Source organism: Myotis lucifugus, unplaced genomic scaffold (genome assembly GCF_000147115.1).
Source record: "Myotis lucifugus unplaced genomic scaffold, Myoluc2.0 scaffold_217, whole genome shotgun sequence".
Lineage (NCBI taxonomy): Eukaryota > Metazoa > Chordata > Mammalia > Chiroptera > Vespertilionidae > Myotis > Myotis lucifugus.
The window spans coordinates 1,509,229-1,531,672 of NW_005871265.1; positions in this window are offsets into that span (position 1 = coordinate 1,509,229).

Below are 22,444 nucleotides of genomic sequence, written 5' to 3' on the forward strand. Positions count from 1 at the left end.
ATTATTTTCTACCCAAAAGATTAAGTATTAAATAATGATCCCAAAAAATAGATACTGCCTTGTTTGTTAAGGAGACCTGTCTTACACTTTCCTAACATTATAGCCAGATTTCACGGTCACGGGAAAACAAAACACACATAATGGAGTGGTTATTAATTCAATAAATCCAGCAGCTCTCCTGCTCTGGGCAAAAGGCAAAGTTAAAAGCAGCTCTTCATTGATGACATATGGGACATGGCCAGGGCGAGGTAGCTGCTTTAGCACATCATCCACCACTTTTAAGGCTGACTGCACTCAATTTCTTAGACAATCTACACACCATTTTCAGTTCTGTACCTCCATAATTTATCACAACAATACCTCAAGCACACAGATTGGAGGAGGAAAATGAAAGCAATTTACAGTATCAAGATGAAAGTAGCTGGTGGATGGAGAAGACCTACTATGTAAATCATATCCACAACTTCAAGGAATGTTGACATAATATTCTGGAATTAATTTTTTCCAGCATTCCTAAGTAGGTCACACAAAGGTAAATCTAGTTTCTCCTCCCCATCTCTTATATCTGGAGTTGTTTATCAATATATTAAAGAGGAAATTGATTTTACCTCCCTTCTACAAGAACAATAAGAACCTTATGTATAAAACTTACCAATAACAATGAAAGGAATCAGTTGAAACATTAGCATGAAATCTTTATGTATGTTTCCCAGTTAAAGGTCATGAAACAACAGCAATAAAAAATAAAAGGCAGAAGCACAGGCAAATAAAGAATAGCAATCTATTTGAAACAGTAGTATGGATTATTATAGACTAATCTCATTATGTCTTCCTTTAAAATATGCCCCTAAACTCTGAATCAGGTTGATATAGGTAAGCCACATCGATGACAAATACTTTAATATAGAACATTTTAATAAATAAAAAGTTTATATCATCATATAACATATACTTATGATGTCTGTTTTTATATTTTACTGAGAGTAGTATGCTGAATTGGCAATTATTATTTCAATCTCCTTCTTTACTTTCCTTCTATCTCTTAGTTTCAGGGTTGATTGAAGCAGAACAGGACAAGCAGTTACAATGTGGTGAGAAAGGTTTCAAGAAAGTGTCCCAAGGAAAAAATAATAAACAAACCTGGGACATGCAAGAACTATATATAGTTCATCAATTAATCTAGGATTATTTATTTAGTAATTCATTTTCCTTGGTGCTTTTAAATGTATCAATATTGGTGATTTATATGTTTTGACCACACTATTTTAATTATGTGATATGATCTAACAGTGCATGTCATCCACTCTGTTTCCAAATGTTTTTGCCTACAACTCACCTGTTTATTTTTTCATCTAAAGCTCACAGATATTTTAGAATATGTTCAAAAATGCTCAAGATTTGGGGTTAAGAAGGGGGAAAGGTGCATTAAGCTTATAAATAACTTTGAGAAAAAATATCTATTTCCATAACCATATATTGACCTTAATGACAAGGTGATTCATAACTAAAGTTTTTTTTTATGGTTTTGGTGTGAATCTTAAAATACTTAGAAGGCTTAATAAATTTTATTTTCTATTCCACTTTGTGTACTTGTTTATTGCCCAAATTGAAGAATTTACGAGTTTAGGCATAATTGATTACCCCTTATTTAATGTTTGGTTTTTAAAAAATTACATTGGTTTTCATGCATTTAATACTTGTATTTTAATAAAGAGTTTACCATATTTTACAAGCATAGAAATGCAGTCTTATTTTAAGCATTACCCATGAATTTTTTCTTAGAAGTGGACATTACAATTACTTTTTTGTTCACTTAAATTGTTAGTAGAAACCTACTATATCGCAAGCACAATGTTTGCTTGGAGGTAAAAAAAAAAGTAATTACAATTTTTAAATATATTTTATTGATTTTTTACAGAGAGGAAGGGAGAGGGATAGAGAGTTAGAAACATCGATGAGAGAGAAACATCGATCAGCTGCCTCCTGCACACTCCCCACCAGGGATGTGCCCGCAACCAAGGTACATGCCTTTGACCGTAATTGAACCTGGGACCCTTGAGTCCGCAGGCTGACGCTCTATCCACTGAGCCAAACCGGTTAGGGCAGTAATTACAATTTTTAACATGAAGTGGGTTTATAAAATATACCAGACATTGTTCTAAGAATTTTGCTAACTAAATCCATTAAATAGGCCAATTATCTAAATATGTATTAATATTAGCACCAGTTTAAAGATGAGTGATTTCTTTACTTGCCAATGTTCATATGGTACAATTGTAGCATTTTTAAACCAGGCACTATGGAACCAGACCACATGCTCTTAAACTATACTGTTCCTGCTGTCCAGAGCTTCACAATTCAGTGTAAAAGACTAAAACACAAAGCTACAATTCTGTCTAAAGTACCAGCTATGATAGACATAGAAAGGAAGCACTTGACTACTTAAAGAAATTTAGGAATTACTTGATGGATGAAGTAAATATAAGCTGAGATTGAGGAATGAGTAGAAAGTCACTAGGAACAAAAAGAAAAAGAGAATGTTTTAGGCAGAGCAAAGAATATGTTGGAAGGTGGGAGGTTAGAAAGAGTACAACTCACTTGGGGATAACCAGGGCCAGAGCACTCTTAGGAGAGAAGCAGGGGATGGAACCAGAATCCTGGACAACCCAGGTGCTCCATGTCTTACGCACTTTTAGGAATGTCGGTTGGATATAAGGAAAGGCTGACCTCATGCTCGTTTTGTCACCTGTCAAAGAAGGTCCTATATAGCAGTTATCAATTAAGTAGTTACCATTACTTAACTATGACATCTTATTTCTCTAGAAATAATTGTTTATAATGAGACAATGGCAATGTGTTTAATTGGGATAAAAATGAATACTATCTCTTTCAATTCTTCGTCTTGATTATTCTGTATTTTCCAAGATAGTTAAAATCACACTACTTATCAAACACATCCACACATGCCTTATAATTTCATTATCATCATATCCCGAGAAGCATAATCACCTGTGGTCATCTCCACTTCAACAATGAAGAAAATGAGAACTGAAAGTAATGAAAGACCTACTCAAAACTAAAAGCTACTAAATTAGACTAAAACTTATGTCAGCAGCCTATATGCAAATAACACTGATTCTTAGGGCAATGCTGTGGAAAATGAGGAGCAAGGAAAACACAGCTTATGTTAGCTGACCCAGGATTCAGCACCACAGTGACCTCAGGGGCCCTAAGCACGTTAGAAAAAGCAATACTGTCTGAAAATTCCTAAAAGCATTTGCTGAGGTCTAAAGCAGCTTTCATTTCCAAAAATTTTGTCATTCTACATTTCAAGCTATAAAAAAAATCTTATTTTTATATAATAAAAAATTGAAGTAAAATATATATTGAAACCCCAGCTAGATTTATTCTTTTGATTAGGAGATAAAAAAATAACTACATTATATTTTTAGCAATTCCTCTCAAAAACTGAACATTTATTTTTTATTTTATTTTTTTAATCCTCACCCAAGGATATTTTTCCATTGATTTTTAGAGAGAGTGGAAGAAGAGAGGGAAAGACCAAGCTTAATATCAATGTGAGAGAAACACATCGATTTCCCAGACCAGGGCCTGAGCTGGGAAGGAGCCTGAAACCCAGGTAGGTGCCCTTGACAGGAATCTAACCGGGACCCTTTGGTCCACAGGCCAACGCTCTATCCACTGAGCCAAACTGGCTGGGGCTAAAACTGAACATTTAAATACTTTACAATTTTCACTGCTTCTCAAAATTACCTCTGGCATCTTACATATCTAATTAAGCTAGGTGGTTGAAATATTTTCTAAAACGTTCTATGAGTAATTATGTATATGTGCAGGTTTGAAAGAAAAACAATTTTAAAGTTTAAAGAGATTTGCTGGATACCTCATAAGTTATTTTTAGGTGTTTAAATCCTATCCTATTGGAAAGCCTACATTCCACTATAATTCCAATGGGGTGAAAAAGTGAATGCATTGTTTGTTGAAAGTTTTAATTTATGCACACAGCCCTTCCCCACTCTGTGAGTTAACTAAGTTGGTGCTTTGCAGGCAATGGGGTAGGAGGTAGGCAGAGAAGTCAAGAAGCTAAATGTCAGCCTATGAATGTATCATCAACCACAACATATACTAATACAGCACAACTGTGAACCAGGTTTTGTTCTAAGTGCTTTATTTAAAACAGAACGCTTAATTCTTATAATAACCTACTGAGGTAGTGATTGTCATTTTACCTCCCAGGAGATAGATACGTGATGTGCTAAAGGTCTTTGCCAGCTACTCATGGTGGAGCTGTGATACACTCTCAAACAATGCTCTATTCTGCCTTTAGATCAGTAATATGAACAATGTGAATCATAAAGTGAAACTTAAAATGCTATTGTGTAAAATATTAGAAAGTCTTTTGAGGCTAGATAATTAACTAAAGAGTTTGGCTTGTTGAGGCTATAAAGACCAATTCATAAACTAGACCAAAAGAATAATATTTGGGCCACTTAAAGAAAAATCCCCTGGTGAGTGGTAATAATGTTCTAACCAGTCACCTAATTACTAACCAAAGAAAAGTGTCCATTGCAAATTGGATAAGAACTCGAGGTTGCTCTTTTGCTTAAAGGAATTATGAAAAGCAAGAGGATTTTATCTAAATTACTATTGGTGAGTGGCTCTTCTAGGCAGGTCTAGGGTATTTAAAATTAATTTCATGTCATGTTTAATTACTAATGAATTTGCTCTTCTGGAAGTTGGATGACAAAGCTCACACCTATCTAATTTCGTTGGGAGTATTAATCATTGAATTAGTAATTAAGAATATTACAAAGTCAACTTAAATTTTATTAGTCTTAATGTGCAAATACTTTTTTAAATAAGCTTCTCCCCCCTCAGAAATATTTTGGGGAAGAATAAACCAAACTTAGGAATAGTAATGTGATATGTTGGGTTCTCATTAATAGACTAAATTTTATAATGTAATTTATCCTTATTGTTTCTCTGAAGATCAGTGTCCTCATAATTATACTTATGTTATGTACTACTTATTGAATTGTTGGGATAAATTGAGATAACACATAAGAAGATCTTTTTAAGACTGAAGTATTGTAAGTACTAAATACCATATTACTAAAAATGTAGTGTTTTATTTCACACACATTAAGAATATGTAAAAATTCTTTTTTAATTTTTAGATACAAAAGAGATTCTTAGGACTAAATTTCAAGGAAACTAGAGAATGATACTGTGATATTGTGATTTGTAATAAGAAATATATATTTGGTCTTCTTCAAGATGTCTGGCAAAGAGCTCCTAAAACCATTGGAATTTTCAAAGTGATGAGAGCCTGAACTTTGCCTTGTTGTTATGCTAATGAATGACTTTGGGAAGGTTTTGGGGACTGGTTGTCACAGGAACCAATCATATGATTAGAGCAGTGGTTCTCAACCTTGGCTGCACATTAGAATCACCTGGGAATCTTTTTTTTTTTAAAGATATTTTATTGATTTTTTACAGAGAGGAAGGGAGAGAGATAGAGAGTTAGAAACATCGATGAGAGAGAAACATCGATCAGCTGCCTCCTGCACATCTCCCACTGGGGATGTGCCCGCAACCAAGGTACATGCCCTTGACCGGAATCGAACCCAGGACCCTTCAGTCCGCAGGCCGATGCTCTATCCACTGAGCCAAACTGGTTTTGGCAGGGAATCTTTTTAAAATCCTGATTTCTGTGCCTCATCCTCTGGAAATTCTGGGTTTTTTTTGTTATGGGGTGGGGCCACAACGTTAGTAACAAAGAAACAGAATTTCCGGAGGATGAGGCCCAGAAATCAGGATTTTAAAAAGATTCCCAGGTGATTCTAATGTGCAGCCAAGGTTGAGAACCACTGGATTAGAGGGTTGGAACTTTCTGTATGACACCCAAATTTTTTCTGGAGAGAGGAGAGGGGCTGAAGTCTTAAATGCATCACCAGCGCGTATGATTTAACCAACTGTGCCTATGCAAGGAAGCCTCCATAAAGACCCCAAAGAGGCTTCCTGGATGTTACACACATGGAGATGTTGGGAGAGTGTTGGTGTGGAGAGGGCATGGAAGCTCTGCACCCTTTTGCTGTAACACACCCTGTGTATCTCTCCCCATCTGGCTGCTCCTTGTTACAGAGTAGGAAAAATTTTTAGGCCTGCTTAATTACCTAGCCACCTCAGCAGCTTGACAGCCTGTGCAAAGTTTCTAGGAACTGAGCTCCCACACCTGAGCAACGGCCTACAAAGAACAAACAGATCAACACTCCTGAGCAACAGGCCCACAAAAAACAGATCAAAATTAAGAATAGTCCTGACCTTTAAGTTACCCAGAAATGAATAACAGGAGGATGATGAATAGCTTGGCTAAAACTACACAATTAGCTTTTGTAACTTGGCTTTGCTTGCTATGGGAACCTGAACACGGATGCAGTTGTCCCTTTAAATACTGGACTCTGCAGATGGTCGTGGCCGCTTCTCTCTTGGGCTTCCCGAGTGGAGGAGCGGACACTGGCCAGTCAATAAAGGCTCTCTAAATTTCAATCAGTCTGGAGTTCTGGTCATTCTGTCACTCGTGCTCCACAACACTCCTGAGTTCTACCCTTTTATAATTAATCTGCAATCTGGTAAGTAAAATATTTATGTGAGCTGTTTTAGCAAATTAATTAAACCTAAGAAGGGGGCTCTGGGAACCTCTGGCTTGTAGTCATCGGGTCAGGAGCACAGGTGATGACCTAGGCTTGCAATTGGCTTCTAAATTGGGTGGAGCAGTGAGGTGGGACTGAACCCTCACCTGTGGGATTTAAGGCTATTTGTAAGTATAAAGTGTCAGAATTGATTGAAGTTTAAGATATCCAGCTGGTATCAAATAATTGCTTGTCTAATAATGATGATATCACAGCAGTGACTACTCTTAAGATCTGCAGCCATTTCCCCTTGTGTCTGCAGCATGAGTAATGAAATACACCAAATGTCATAGCGGAAAGTACAATAAAAAAATCTTCTGCAAATAATTCCATCACTTTTTTAGTATTAGTGGGAAAAAAGGACATACAGTTAGTAATGTCCAAAAAGTGAAAGAATATATTGCATAAGAAAGAAAAAATTGAGATGAGAAGAGAACCACTGATTGGGTGCGATGTGTCAGCCTCTGCAGTGATTTCAGTGAACATTCTGTCAACACTCAAACCAAGTCTAGGGACTGGCAGGATAGTGGGAATTTCACATTAGTTAAACCGAAGAATTCTAACAAGCCATTTATCTCACAAAGGCTAATATAACAAACTCTATTGCTCCATTGGGCAAATAGAGTCATTTAATACAGATGGTGCAGCTTGTAGTGTTGGAAGCTAGGAGAATAAAGGAATTCATTCTGCTCTTCACACTCCCTAAAATGGCATCCTTTAAAAATGAGCAGTAGTAAGATAGAAAATTCTTGTAACTTAATACTGGCTTAAATGTTTTCCTACATTCCAGTTTTCCCACAGCTGAGGCCATTCTTCATCTTTCAAGATCTAAGATGTGGTTAAACTTCTAAGATGCTGCCTATGAAAACTGCTTTCTATGCTGCTGCCATCTTTCAAGGCCATAATTTAAAGATACTACATGAAGCATCAAAGCAGCAGGTGGCCAAAAATTAAAATACAAGTGAAATACTACAACGCAGAGAGGGTTTTCTGAGAGCCCAAATTCCTATGTGTGCTATTACTGAGTAACATCTTGATTAAAAGCACATTAAAATCCAATCTGGGTTTCTACCAAAGTCATTAGCCAATGTTTCAGATCAATAAAGGCATGAAGAATTAACTAATGCTCACCATGTATCAACCACTCAGTACTCCTATGATAATCATTAATTTAAATTAAATATTTACCATCAATAAATGCCTTTTTATCAGAGCTGTATGATCCCTAAAGAACAGTGTCTTGTTTGTACATTTATAACATTTATATAAATGTCTCATATCATACACATTCTTCTGGTATCTGATTTTTTTTCATGCAATCTCTTACTATTAATTAATTAATTTAATCTATTCGTAGTTATGAAATTATTTCTATTTTATTATGTGCTTTCTAAGCATTGTTTTTCTATGCTTTTTTGGCATTCCTTTGGATTAATTTTTTATAAGCTCAAATGTTCCTGTAAAAAAACATACTTTTGCATTTTATCCAGCATTTTTAAAAGGTGTGTGTGTGTGTGTGTGTGTGTGTGTGTGTGTGTGATTTACTTGGTTGTTTTGTTTTGTCTAGAGGGCTTTTGGGGAAAGTAGTTTGCTACAGTGCCAAAAATGGAAGTCCTATTCTTTGAATTTAGTGTAGCTAATTATAGCACCAAATGATACTGCTATCCTATCATAGTCCTATGTAGATGCCTTTCAGAATCTACCATTTTTATCAGCTCTGAAGAATTTTAAATATTTTTATTGCTTGTAAGTATTACTGAGTAACAGTAAATTGTAAACATAATGAAATATTATTAGTGGTATTATGAATTCTAATATTTCTTAAAATCCAATCTTAATAAAATAAAATCATAAGATCAAATACATTACCATGCTTAAACATTGTATTCGTCAATCAATTAATTTATAAATATATACTGTCTTAATTCTTTAGTAGTTATCTTTAATTTTGATTATGCATAATTAAAATGCAAGGATATTAAAACATTTTAAAACCAATTAGACTCTCTATTCTTACATATTATTATTTTGCCCAATTTAATGTCATATTTTTGTTAACTTCCCCTATTGTTATTATTATTATTACTATAAAATATAAGTCCATGTCCATTCAAACTTACCCACATATTTACTAATTTCTTTTTTGATATTTCTCCATCCATCTCAATATTTCCTTCAGAAGTAATTTTTCTTTTTCCTGAAGAATACACTTAAAAACATTCTTTGAGAATTATTAGGTGGTGACAAACTTTTTATTTTCAATTTCTCCATAATTATATTTTCTCTTAAGTGGTGATTGAGTTATATTAAGATTTTTTATCTCAGAATATTTAATACATTATTACGTAGTTTAATCTTGCTGCTCTGGGAATTCTGCCCTTACTTTAATGTCATTTCTCTTAGGCCATTTGTCTTTTCTCTCAAGCTGCTTTTTTCCCCTTTTCATTTCAGTAGATATTTATTGAGTATTTACTATGTGCCAGGTACTTGCTTAAACCATGAGGACAAAAGATGAATAAGGTAGCATTCCTGCCCTCAAAGACTCGCAGTCTACTGATGGACAGTACATGAGGTGGTAATACAATGAGCAAGGATAGAGGTATGCATTAGATGCTCATGTTTCACCTCGGGTGTTCCTCAGAGAAGAGCTGCCTGACATTAATAAAGCAACAGCTTTTGTACACACCAAACTCTCTGATTTTCAGTCTTCTAAATTTGGAGCCACAAGACATTTCCTTTACTTTCTTATAAGCTCAAATGTTCCTGTAAAAAACATACTTTTGCATTTTATCCAGCATTTTTAAAAGGTGTGTGTGTGTGTGTGTGTGTGTGTGTGTGTGTTTTATTTGGTTGTTTTGTTTTGTTTTATCTAGAGCAGTGGTTCTCAACTTTCCTAATGCCGCAGCCCTTTAATGCAGTTCCTCATGTTGTGGTGACCCCCAACCATAAAATTATTTTTGTTGCTACTTCATAACTGTAATTTTGCTACTGTTATGAATTGTAATGTAAATATCTGATATGCAGGATGTATTTTCATTGAATTAAAGCATAGTAATTAATCACAAAAACAATATATAATTATATATGTGTTTTCCAATGGTCTTAGGTGACCCCTGTGAAAGTGTCATTTGATCCTCAAAGGGGTCGCGACCCACAGGTTGAGAACCGCTGATCTAGAGGATTTTTCAGGGAAAGTAGTCTGCTACACTGCCAAAAATGGAAGCCCTATTCTTTGATTTTATATTCTTTGAATTTAGTGTAGCTAATTATAGCACCAATGATACTGCTATCCTATCATAGTCCTATTTAGATACCTTTCAGAATCTACCATTTTTATCAGCTCTGAAGAATTTTAAATATTTTTATTGCTTATAAGTACTACTGACTAAAAAATTGTAAACATAATCAAATATTAGTGGTATTATGAATTCTTATATTTCTTAAAATCCAATCTTAATAAAATCAAATCATAAGATCAAATACATTATCATGCTCAAACATTGTAATTTATATTATACTTTATTGAAAGAAAGATGAAAAACACATCTGAGACTTCTGTTTTTTGTGTGTTTTGTTTGTTTGTTTTTTTTGGATAGACATGTGAAGAGCTTGGAAGTTGCCACTTTAACAAGTAAAATAAAAATTGAGCAGACTAAAACAACAAGTCTTCTTGGGTCTATAAGAGAGGGAATGCTGCCCCCAAGATTGGAAGGACAGGTGCATGAAGCAAAGATTACCAAGTGAAAACTGCCATAGACCAGTCCACGTATAGAAAAACCTGAACTGTAATTGAGAAATTGCTGGATTCTTAATGTGGACAACTATGAGGGTTAAAAACTCCCAGGGCACCAGTCATAGGGGGATCTGATCACAAATTTCTAACTGGGCAGGTCTTGGTGGGTAGTCATATCCAAGCCATATAAATTCTTTAGTAAAAAGTTTATCTTTGCCTTAAGCAAGCCCTGTCTGTTGTTTTTGTGCATCTAAGTTAGCAAAACTTGGAAATACCTCTTTTTCAGACCCCTTGGAAAGGTAACCACCCTCAACACAGCACAAAATCTTGTTAACTATCCTGTAATCCAAACTGTGCCTTGCTTTCTCTCCTGGTTAGATAGCCTTCAATACTTTCTCTCTTAAATACCAAAAGCATTAAAAAAAACACTGCAAACTGTCATAATGATAAATGTTTTTCTTAGTCTGTTGAGGTCTTGCTTCTAGGTATGTCCTTTTTAGCTCAAATAAACTCTGATAATCTTTTATTAAAATTTTCTACAGGTTTGGATATTCTTAGGTTGAAATTTACTTGGTGTAGTTGGCAGGCTTCCAAAGAAGCTCATCTAGGATCATCCCATTCTAGGTATCAGCGTGGGCCCATGGTGGCCCACCAGCTCCTGGCTTTGCATTAGGTGAACTTAGATGAGTTTTGCCTCAGAATCTCGGACCTCCCTGATTCTTAGGTAGCAGGTCCTAATTTTTTTTTAGTCTGTTCTTAGAAAAGCCTTGAGGTGGATAAGGATCGAGATAGCCCAGGGACAGGAAAGAAAAATGGGTTGCTGCTTCTAATTTTGGCTCTTTATTGGATTGCTTACTGAGAGTCTGAAAACATTTTTGCTGGTTAAATGAAAGACTGAAGTTGCTTTAGCTCAGAAAGATAAAAGACACTTGCTTCCCCAACCCTAATAGCCTAGAGGGCAATGCTAATGGTTGCAGAGTCCTGTATCGAGTGGTGGAGGTGGGCATGAGAAGCATCCAGCTCAGTAATGCAACTGATCAGAGAAGCTGATGGGAGAGTTCTCCGTGAAGCACAGGGCACCCTGGAGTGGGCTCACCCAGAAAGAGGGGCTTATGTCTTAGAAAGAAAATGTCAGAGTTCTAGAGGCAGCAGGTCAGTTCTCATTGGCTCAGGTATTCTTCAGTGACTACGCATCTTTGTGGGGTTGCCTGAGGAAAAATTTCCTCCAGGGTGTAGAGTGATCATCCCAGGACATGCACATAAAGGCTGTTTTTTCCTAGAAGTTTGTATAGACACTAGAGATCTCAAACAAAAACTAAAAGTTAACGTGAAAAATTGTGCCTCCAAGGCTGACAAGCCCCTAATAGTCAGCCTTCCATTTATACTCCTGTAGGAAGATGACTGAGATGAGGATCCTTTGATACTTCTAAGTTAATCTTTTGTGCACACAGTTAGAAAAAGCAAGATATAAAATTAGGCGGAATGAATTAAAAAATATTTAATTGATCCCTCAAAGCTTTAAAAAGAGGATTTAGATAATTGATCAATTTATGATGTCATTTAGGTGTCAACCCAATTCTTTGAGGTATTAAAAATGGATATCCTTATTTTAAAATGAGTAAGGTCATTTGAAACTTGATTTGTCAAGGATAGATATAAATTGTAAATGCCTTTAAAACAAATTTGGATCCAACTGTTCTTTTTCCATGGGTAAAAGTTCTCTGCATCTATTTATGTGTGTCTATATAGGCATGCGGTAAATGTGAGATAATTTTTTTTCTCTAAATAATAGTATTAAATTTAATTTGAAGGCAAGTGCTTGTAATGATTGGGTATTCTACAATTCTCAGAAATATAGAATCTAATTCAAATGCTTTGCAAATCACATTATCTAAGGTTAATCCTTAATAAATAAAAGCTAGTTTTAGTTTGTTTAAGTAGAACAAATAGGTATTTCAATTTATTTATATTAAATATAACATTTATATTTTGTCTGAGGCTTCCTGGCAATGAGAATTTCTAGCACTGTGAGACTGTCCAATCAATTGCTATGCCATAAATCCATTTTTAGGATTGATTTATAACCAAAACGGGAAATGGTGGACACAAATGCAGATCAATAATAGATCTGACAAGTCCAGTGATTGAAAGTAACCTCACAAGGTGATCTGATCATAACTTTCTAACTGGGTAGGTTCAGAGCCAAACCTGCTAGACTATTATCAAAATCTAACTGACCTAGGATAAGGGAAATGCCCAACTGAATAATAAATAAATAACATTTCAAAACAGAAGGCCCCAGACCTAGATGGGTTTACTGATGAATTCTACCAAACATTTAAAAAAAAATTATACCAGTTCTCTATAATCTCCTTTAGAGTGCAGAATCAGAGGAAATACTTCTTAATTCATTCAAGGCCAGCATCACTGTAATACCAAACCTAGACCAAGACTTCATAAGAAAATAATATTATAAACTAATATATGTCATGAACATAGATCTAAAAATCTTCAACAAAATAGTAGCAAATTTAATCCAACAGTATATATAAAAAATAGACACTACGATCAAATGACATTTATCACTGATATGCAAGGCTGGTTCAATACTCAAATATCAATTAACATAATCTATAACAAGCAAAAAAAGAAAAATTACATAATTATAATAATACATGCAGAAAAAGCCTTTGACAAAATCTAACATTCATTCATAACAAAGATCTCTCAATGGAAAAAAAGGCATAAAGTGGAAATTTCTAAACTCAATAAAGAGCATCTACAAAAAAAAAAAAGACTGTACAACTAACATCATACTTCATAGTGAGACAAGAAAAAGAAATAAAAGGTATGCAGATTTAAAAGAAAAAACGTTTTTGTTTGCAGATGACAATATTCTCTATGTAGAAAAATCTATAAGAATCTACAGAAAACAAAAACAAAAACAAAAAAAATTCTGGAAGTAATGAGCAATATAGCAAAGTTGCAAGATACAAGGATAATATACAAAAGCCAATTGCTTTGCTATATTGCAGCAATGAACAAATGAAATATATGTGTATAAGTCTAACAAAATATGTACTATATATAAGCTAAAACTAGGAATTTCTGGTGAAATATATCACATAAAAATAAATAAATGGATAGGTATTCCATGTACATGGATTAAAAAATCAATATTGTCACAATATTAGTTCTTCCTGATTAATATATTCAACAAAATCCCAATCAATATTCTAGAAATTTATCTTGTGAATATTGCAAACTGATTTTAAAGTTTATATGAAGAGGCAAAAGACTTAGGAGAGCCAACACATAATTAAAGGATATGAACATAGTTAGAAGACTGACACTATCTGACTTTAAGACATACTATAAAGCTATTGTAATTAAAACAGTGTTGTATTGGCAAAAGAATAAACAAATAGATCAGTAGAACAGAATAAAGAGCTCAGAAATGAACCATATATAGTCAACAGGTGTTTGACAAAGAAACAAATACTTTACCATGAAGAGACAGTCTTTTCAACAAATGATGCTGCAACAAATGGACATTTGACAACATGTTAAAAAATAAATAAACATAGACATAGACCTTATATTCTCCACAAAAAAAAAAAACTTGAATTGGATCATTGACCTAAATGGAACATGCAAAACTATAGAACTCCTAGAAGATAGTATAGGAATAAAATCAAAATGACCTTCCATATGGCAATAAAATATCATATATAACACCAAAGACACAATGCAAAAAAAAATTTGATGACTGGATTTTATTAAATTAATAAATTCTAATTTGTAAAATATACTGTTAATAGAATGAAAAAACAATCCACAGACTGAGAGAAAATATTTGTAAAAGGTAATCTGATGAAGGACTTATATCTAAACTATGCAGAAGACTAGTAAAACTAAACAATACAAAAACTTACAAACAAAAAAATGCACAAAAGGAAAAAAAGACACTTCACCAAAAAAGATATTAACATTTCAAATAAACATATAAAAGATGCTTAACATCATAAGTTATCGGGAAATTGCAAATTGCAACAATGAGATGCCACTACTTATCTATTTGTTGACAAAAAAAATGTCCAGTCTGTAGAAAGTCTTATAAAAGTTTATTTGAGCAAATTTTGAGACCATTTCTGGAAGAAAACTCTCAATGGCTTGAGAAAGTGCTTTAGAGAATTGCAGTTCTGCAGCTTATTTTACACATTAGGACCAAAGGGGAAGACATGAGGAAGGTACAACACTCCCACTGGTGGTAGATTAAGGAGGCGAGAGAAAGCAAAGTGGGAAAATCTCTAATACTAGATAAAAAGCAAAATGGAGAGACACAAACCTCTGTTACATTTATGGCTACAGGAGAGTTAACAGTTGACATTACAGTACATGGAGATGGCATGTGTGCAACAAGGTAGCAATGAGCGGTTCTGTGGTATCCTCCTCTGCGGTCTGGTGCTCTGGTGCCAGCGGTTGTACCCATAGGAGAGAAAAAGGAAATGACTCTGTTATTTAAAGGTATGTTATCCTAGATGCACAAAGACAATAAACAGGCTCACTTAAGGAAAAGGTCGACAAGAAGCTACCAGCTTTGGACAGGTCTACCTGCCATGACCTGCTTTAGTTAGGAATTTTATTTATTTTTATTTATTTTATTTTTATTTATTTTATTTTATTTTATTTTATTTTATTTATTTTATTTTATTTTATTTTATTTTATTTTATTTTATTTTATTTTATTTTATTTTATTTTATTTTATTTTATTTTATTTTATTTTATTTTATTTTATTTTTCTAGTTAGGAATTTTAATGTTCAGACCATTCGGTGTGGTTACTTTTACTCACCAAGTTAGAAAGGCCTACCATTCTCAGCTCCGCACCCCCCCCCCCACCCCAGGCCAATTTATATGTGGCCCTTTTTAAAAAATATTTTTATTTATTTCAGAAAGAAAGGGAGAGAAAGAGAGATAGAAACATCAATGATGAAAGGAAATACATTGAAAATATATGTTCATGTACACATGCATATTACTAAGTAAAGGAAGCCAAACTAAAAAGACCACGTACTTTATGGTTTTAGCTATATACATTCTGGAGAAGACATAACTATGGTGAGATAATTGTGATTTATAAGAAATATATATACTAGAGGCCCGGTGCACAAAAATTTGTGCACTAGAGGGGAGGTCCCCTCAGCCCAGCTTGCCCCCTATCACATACTGGGAGCCCTAGGGGATGTCCTACTACCTGCTCCCTGCTCCCCTTGGGGAGTGGGCCTAAGCCACAGTCTGGCCTCCCTTTGTGGGAGTCAACCGGGCTGATCAGGGGAAGGCACCAGCCCCATCACCGCACTGTTGCAGCCACTGCCAGTCACGGCAGCCACCAAGGTGTTTTCATCAACATGGACTCCAGTCCCTTTACCATGAAAAAATGACAACTTTCTTTAAGCATTTTCAAGAAGTGTCTTTCATAGGGTATGACCTTTCTTTCTTTCTTTCTTTCTTTCTTTCTTTCTTTCTTTCTTTCTTTCTTTCTTTCTTTCTTTCTTTCTTTCTTTCTTTCTTTCTTCTCCTCACCTGAGGATATGTTTCCATTGATTTTTAGAGAATGTGGAAGAGAAAGGGAAAGACAGAGAGAAACATCAAAGTGAGAGGAACACTTTGATTGGTTGCCTCCTGCATGAGCCCTGACCTGGGCCCGGGCCAGGGAGGAACCTGCAACGTAGGTACATGCCCTTGGTCAGAATTGAACCCAGAATCTGTGTTGGGCAGGCCGAGGCATTACCCACTGAGTCAAACCAGCTAGGGCAGGATATGACATTTCTTAACCCTCCAGCAGCAGACCTTCCTTTTTTTCTCCAGGAGTGTGGTGAAAAAACCCTAGATCACCTATTTGGACTCTCATTACCCAAGTTACTAAGAATATTACCAGTGGCATACGGGGAGCTTAACCAATCAGCAGTCAGAAAAGGTGTTTCCTCTGTAGTTCACACCAATTTCCGGTTTGGTCCCTGCCCAGGCTTAACGCCTCTGGCGAGTCATTAGCCCTGGGCCGGGGGCACCCCCAGCTCCCTGCCCCTGCTGCCATCAAGCTTAGCTGGCTGGCTCCTCCCCGGTTCCCCACCGACTCCGCCATCAACGATCACTGGCTAGCTCCGCCCCGGCCCTGGCCTAAAGCCTCAGGCCCGAGGCTTTTAGGCTGGAATGGGGGGCCCCCCCAGCTCCCCCGCCACCCGATCGCTGGCTGGCTCCGCCCAGGTTTCCTGCCACAGCTGCCATCAAGGATCGCTTGCTGGTTCCGCCCCAGCCCAAGCCTAAAGCCTCTAGCGGAGGTTTAGGGCTGGGCCGGGGCACCCCCAGCTCCCTGCCGCCGCCTCCATCAAGGATCACTGGCTCAAGGATCGCTGGCTGGCTCCTCCCTGACCCAGGACTAAAGCCTCAGTCCATGGCTTGGGGCTGACATATGCAAATTAGCTGCCATCTTAGCTGGCGATTAATTTGCATATCTCGCTGATTAGCCAATGGGAAGGGAGCAAAGTTACGGTTAATTACCATGTTTCTCTATTATTAGATAGGATTTGCTCATTCAGATGATCAAAATATATTTATTATCTATATTTGGTCTTTGGTCCCAATTCCTGGCTTGCAGCTTCTGAAACCCTTGAAATTTTCCAAGTGTTGAGAGTGAAAAAGGTGCCCTTTGTTATGTTTATGAGGTGACTTTTGGAAAGCACCAGAGATGTGGGCTGGTTGTCATAGAGCCAACCACTGATTAGAAAAAGTTGGGACTTCAGTCCCACCCCTGACTTCTGGAAAAGGGAAAAGGGTTGGGTATTGAATTAACTGAAAGCAGACAGTGATTTAATCCTGTGTAATGAAGTCTCCATAACAAGCCAGACATGGAAGTTCAGAGAAGTTCTGTGTTGGTGAACACATAGAGATGTGGGGAAAGGGTGAGCCTGGAGAAGGCAGAAGCTCTGAAACCCTTCCCTTGCCCTATGTATCTCTTGCATCTGGCTGTTCTTGAGTTAGATCCTTTTACAATAAACCAGTGATCTAGCAAGTAAATGTGTATCTGAGTTCTATGAGCCATTCTAGCAGATTCATCAAACCCAAGGACGGCATTGTGGGAACCTCTGATTTATGGCCAGCTGGCCAGAGTTATAGGTAAGAGGCTGGACTGTGGCTGGTGTACGAAGTGTGTGTATGGGTCAGGGGGAGGGCAGTCTTATAGGATTAGACCCTTAACCCTGTGGAATCTAATATCTCTAGGAAGATAATATCAGTAATGAATTTATTCTCAGACATACTGCTGGTTTCTGAGAATGTTTTGTTAATATGAGAGACTCCCTTCACTATGTTGGAATTGAGTCTAGAAACCCAATTAATATGGAGACAGTAAAAAGTGGTTGCCAAGGGTTGAGGGCAAGGAGGGATGAATAGGTAAAGCGGGGAGAATATTTAGGGCAGTGAAACCACTCTATATGATACTATAGTGTTAGATACATGTCATTATACATTTGCAAAACCTACAGAATGTACACCAAGAGTGAACGCTCATGTACATTATGGACTTTGTGTGATAATGATGTGTCAATATGAGTTATCAATTGTAACAAATATACTACTGTGATGCAGGATGTTGCTCTGAATGAAAGGTGTGCATATGTGGGGGAGGGGTTAAATGAAACTGTACTCTGCTCAATTTTGCTCTGGACCGAAAACTACTTTAAAAATCAATCTATTAAAAATAACTTTGGGGTATGGGATAACTATTTTACATTTTCAATCTCTGTGTTTTTAACTTCTCTTCCTTATGTTTATCCTATTGGCTTCACCCCATTAAAGCTAGACCATAAAGCTGAGATTTTCTCCTTGAGTTTAAAATAGTGTTTGAAACTCATGTCAGAATCAATATGAGACTTGAAGCATTATTTTCTTCCATAAACAATAGATGCTTCAAATACTAAGTGAAGAATTATTTTTTCTCTCTTTTGCACTAAAGGAAATAAAAGCCTCTCAAGATCTCATCTGGGGCTTCCTGAAACAATATACGACATGAGAGCATTAGAGGATAATCGGATGCATGAAATGTGAAGACATTTGTTCACTGTCTATAGCATCATTACATAGATACAGACAAATATTTTCCCATGAGATTGTTAAATTTAGAATTTGTCATTATGAATCAGCAGATGTAGAGTAGTATTGCAAGTAGGAAAAAAAAATTATGGACTATGGTGGCTGATGCCAAATGAGAAGGAAGAAGATAGTGGGAATTGTGTAGTTCTTCCCTACCCCTGGCAATCTTACAAGTAAAAATACTGCCAGAGGGACTTCCTGTTTCAATTCAGACATGGAAAGAGCTTGAAAGACATCACTCCTGGACACTCAAGAAAATGAAAAACAAACTGAATATCAATTAGCTTTCATGGTTCCTTCAGAGAAGTGAGGTAACAGGGAAACTCCATTTTTAAATCTGGAGAAACAAGCTAATCCAAAGTTACATCTGAGACCTTCTTTCCTGAAGCCAAAGCCTGCAGAACCATACGTAGGTAGAAACACTTACATAGTAATTTTGATGAATTGATGGAGGCTGAGTAGAGACTTCTGAAGAAACTTCTGAGGCTGCAATCTTCCAGGGTCCTCACACTTTCACAAGTTTTGTCTATTGAAACCTCACCAGATTCTCAGGGTGAAGAGCTCAGAGAATTCCCCAGTAGGAAGGGAAGAGTAACCATTGGGACTGTTCTACTTAACAGAAGCCTACCCCTAGGGCAGTGGTTCTCAATCTTCCTAATGCCACTACCCTTTAATACAGTTCCTCATGTTGTGGTGACCCCCAACCATAAAATTATTTTCATCGCTACTTCATAACTGTAATTTTGCTACTGTTATGAATCGTAATGTAAATATCTGATATGCAGGATGTATTTTCATTGTTACAAATTGAACATAATTAAAGCATAGTGATTAATCACAAAAACAATATGTAATTATATATGTGTTTTCCGATGGTCTTAGGCGACCCCTGTGAAAGGGTCGTTCGACCCCCAAAGGGGTCGTGACCCACAGGTTGAGAACCGCTGATCTAGGGTTATCAGAGTTATCCCACCTGGGGAAGGTCATTTGTCTTCACTCCAGCCCCCCTCTAACCTTCTGGTCTCACTCAGTGATGGGGAGTTAGGAGAATGGGAAGTAATGAAAAAACACTTGTGAATGTCACAACCTAGGGACACAGACCCACTAAAAGACGAAAAAAACCATAAGGTTATAGAATGCTTCCCTCCACCACACCTTACCACTACCGACAGAACTCCAGTATAGTCTCAGAGCTTTATATCTGAAAGAGTTGCAAGACTTATATTTTGACTAAGGAGGAGTTCTTCTCAGGGAAGCTCAGAGATAATGGGAAAGACAAGAACAAGGACACTAGAGGGATTTGAAAGCTCTGGCACATAAACATTAAACAGAGCAAACATTAAACAGTCTAACTCCTAGTCAAATTAACATAAATCCTTACACTAAAGCCCAATGACCTCAGTTCTTACTGCCCAGGACATCTCCCGACTTTCAACAAAAGCTACAAACCATGTCAGAAAGTAATTAAAAAATATAGCTGAAAAGATCAAGCAAGCATCAGAGCCAAATTCAAGTATAACAGTAATATGGACTTATCAGACGGGAAATTTAAAATTACTGTAATTGATATGTTAAGGACTCTAATTAAAAAATGGAAAATATGCAAGGACAGATGGTAATTTCATCAGAACATGGAAACTATAAGAAATAGTTAGGGTTTGTCAATGAATTCTTAGAGTTGACCCCACAAGTATAAGCAGTAAAAAATAGATAATAAATTTTGAAATTAAAAAAAATATTGTTCATCAAAGAAATTTATTTATTTATTTATTTTAATTTATTTTTTTAAATTATTTATGGTTGAAAGTATTACATATGTCCTCTTTCCACCCATTGTCCTCTTCCAGCCTACCCCTGCCTCAGCCCCGGCCCTCACCCCCCACCACTGTCTGTATCCTTTGGTTGTGCTTATATGCATACAAGTTCTTTAGTTGACTTCTTAACCCCTCCCCCACAACTTCCCCACCTCCACCTCTTCCCTCTGAGGTCTGATGGTCTGTTTGAGAACTCTTACCACTTCCAACAGCATGGATGGACCTAGAGAGCATTACGCTAAGCAAAATAAGCCAGTCAGAGAAGGATAAGTATCACATGATCTCGCTCATTTGTGAAATATAATGAACACCATAAACTAATAAACAAAAGTAGGTCCAGAGACTTAGAAGCATCATCAAATAAATTTATCAACAATGTAAAAAAGACAGTGAGGGAAAATAGTTTCAACTCATAAAACTGTTAAGAAGTGGGATCACAGGGTCAAATGGGAGTTCCATTTTTAGATTTTTGAGGAAACTCCATACTGTTCTCCACAATGGCCGCACCAGTCTGCATTCCCACCAGCAGTTGGGTTTCTTTTTCTCTGCATCCCACCAGCACTTGTCATTTGTTGATGATAGCCATTCTGATAGGTGTGAGATGGCACCTAATTGATTTGCATCTCTCAGGTGATTAGTGACTTTGAACATGTTTTCATATGTCTCTTGGCCTTCCTTATGTCCTCTTTCAAAAAGTATCTATTTGGGCCCGTTGCCCATTTTTTGATTGGGTTGTTTATCTTCCTTTTGTTAAGTTGTATGAGTTCCCTGTAAATGTTGGAGATTAAACCCTTATCAGTGATAACATTGGCAAATATGTTCTCCCATGCAGTGGGTTTTCTTGATGGTTTCTTTTGCTGTGCAGGAGCTTTTTATTTTGATTTAGTCCCATTTGTTTATTTTCTCTTTAGTTTCCATTGCCCTAGGAGCTGTATCTGTGAAGATACTGCTTCGGCATTTGTCTGAGATTTTGCTGCCCATGGATTCCTCTAATATTTTTTATGGTTTCCCATCTTACATTTAAGTCCTTTATCCATTTTGAGTTTATTTTTGTGTATGGTGTAACTTGGTGGTGTAGTTTCATTTTTTTGCCTGTATCTGTCCAATTTTCCCAATACTACTTATTGCAGAGACTGTCTTGACTCCATTGTATGTTCTTGCCTCCTTTGTCAAATATTAATTGAGCATAGTGGTTTGGGTCGATTTCTGAGTTCTCTATTCTATTCTATTGGTCTATATGTCTGTTCTTGTGCCAGTACCAGGCAGTTTTGAGAACAGTGGTTTTATAATATGGCTTGATATCTAGAAATATATCCCAAGAAACTAGAAACACCAATCAGAAAGGATATATGCACCCCTATGTTCATAGCAGCACAATTCACCATAGCTAAGATTTGGAAACAGCCTAAGTGCCCTTCAGCAGATGAGTGGATTAAAAAACTGTGGTACATTTACATAATGGAATACTATGTTGCAGTAAAAAAAAAAATGGAACTCTTACCATTTGCAACAGCATGGATGGAACTGGAGAGCATTATGCTAAGCGAAATAAGCCAGGCAGAGAAAGACAAATATCACATGATCTCACTCATTTGTGGAAGATAATGAACAACATAAACTGATGAACAAAAACAGATCCAGAGACAGAAAAGCATCGATCAGACCATCAAACCTCAGAGGGAGGGTAGAGGAGGGTCAGGGTAAGGAGGAGAGATCAACCAAAGGACTTATATGCATGCATATAAGTCTAACCAATGGACACAGACACCAGGGGGGTGAGGGCATGAGTGGGGAGGGGGGAAAAGGGGGAGGAGGTATTACATATGTAATACCTTAATCAATAAAGAGAAAAATAAGAAAATAATAAAACTGTTGAGTTTAAAATCCAGAATATATAAAGAAGGTTTACAACTCAACACCAAAAAGACCAACAATCCTATTTAAAAATGGGCAAATGACTTGAATAGACTTTCTCCCAAGAAAATAAACAAATGTCTGACAAGAGCATTTAATGAGGAAATATGAGAAAATGC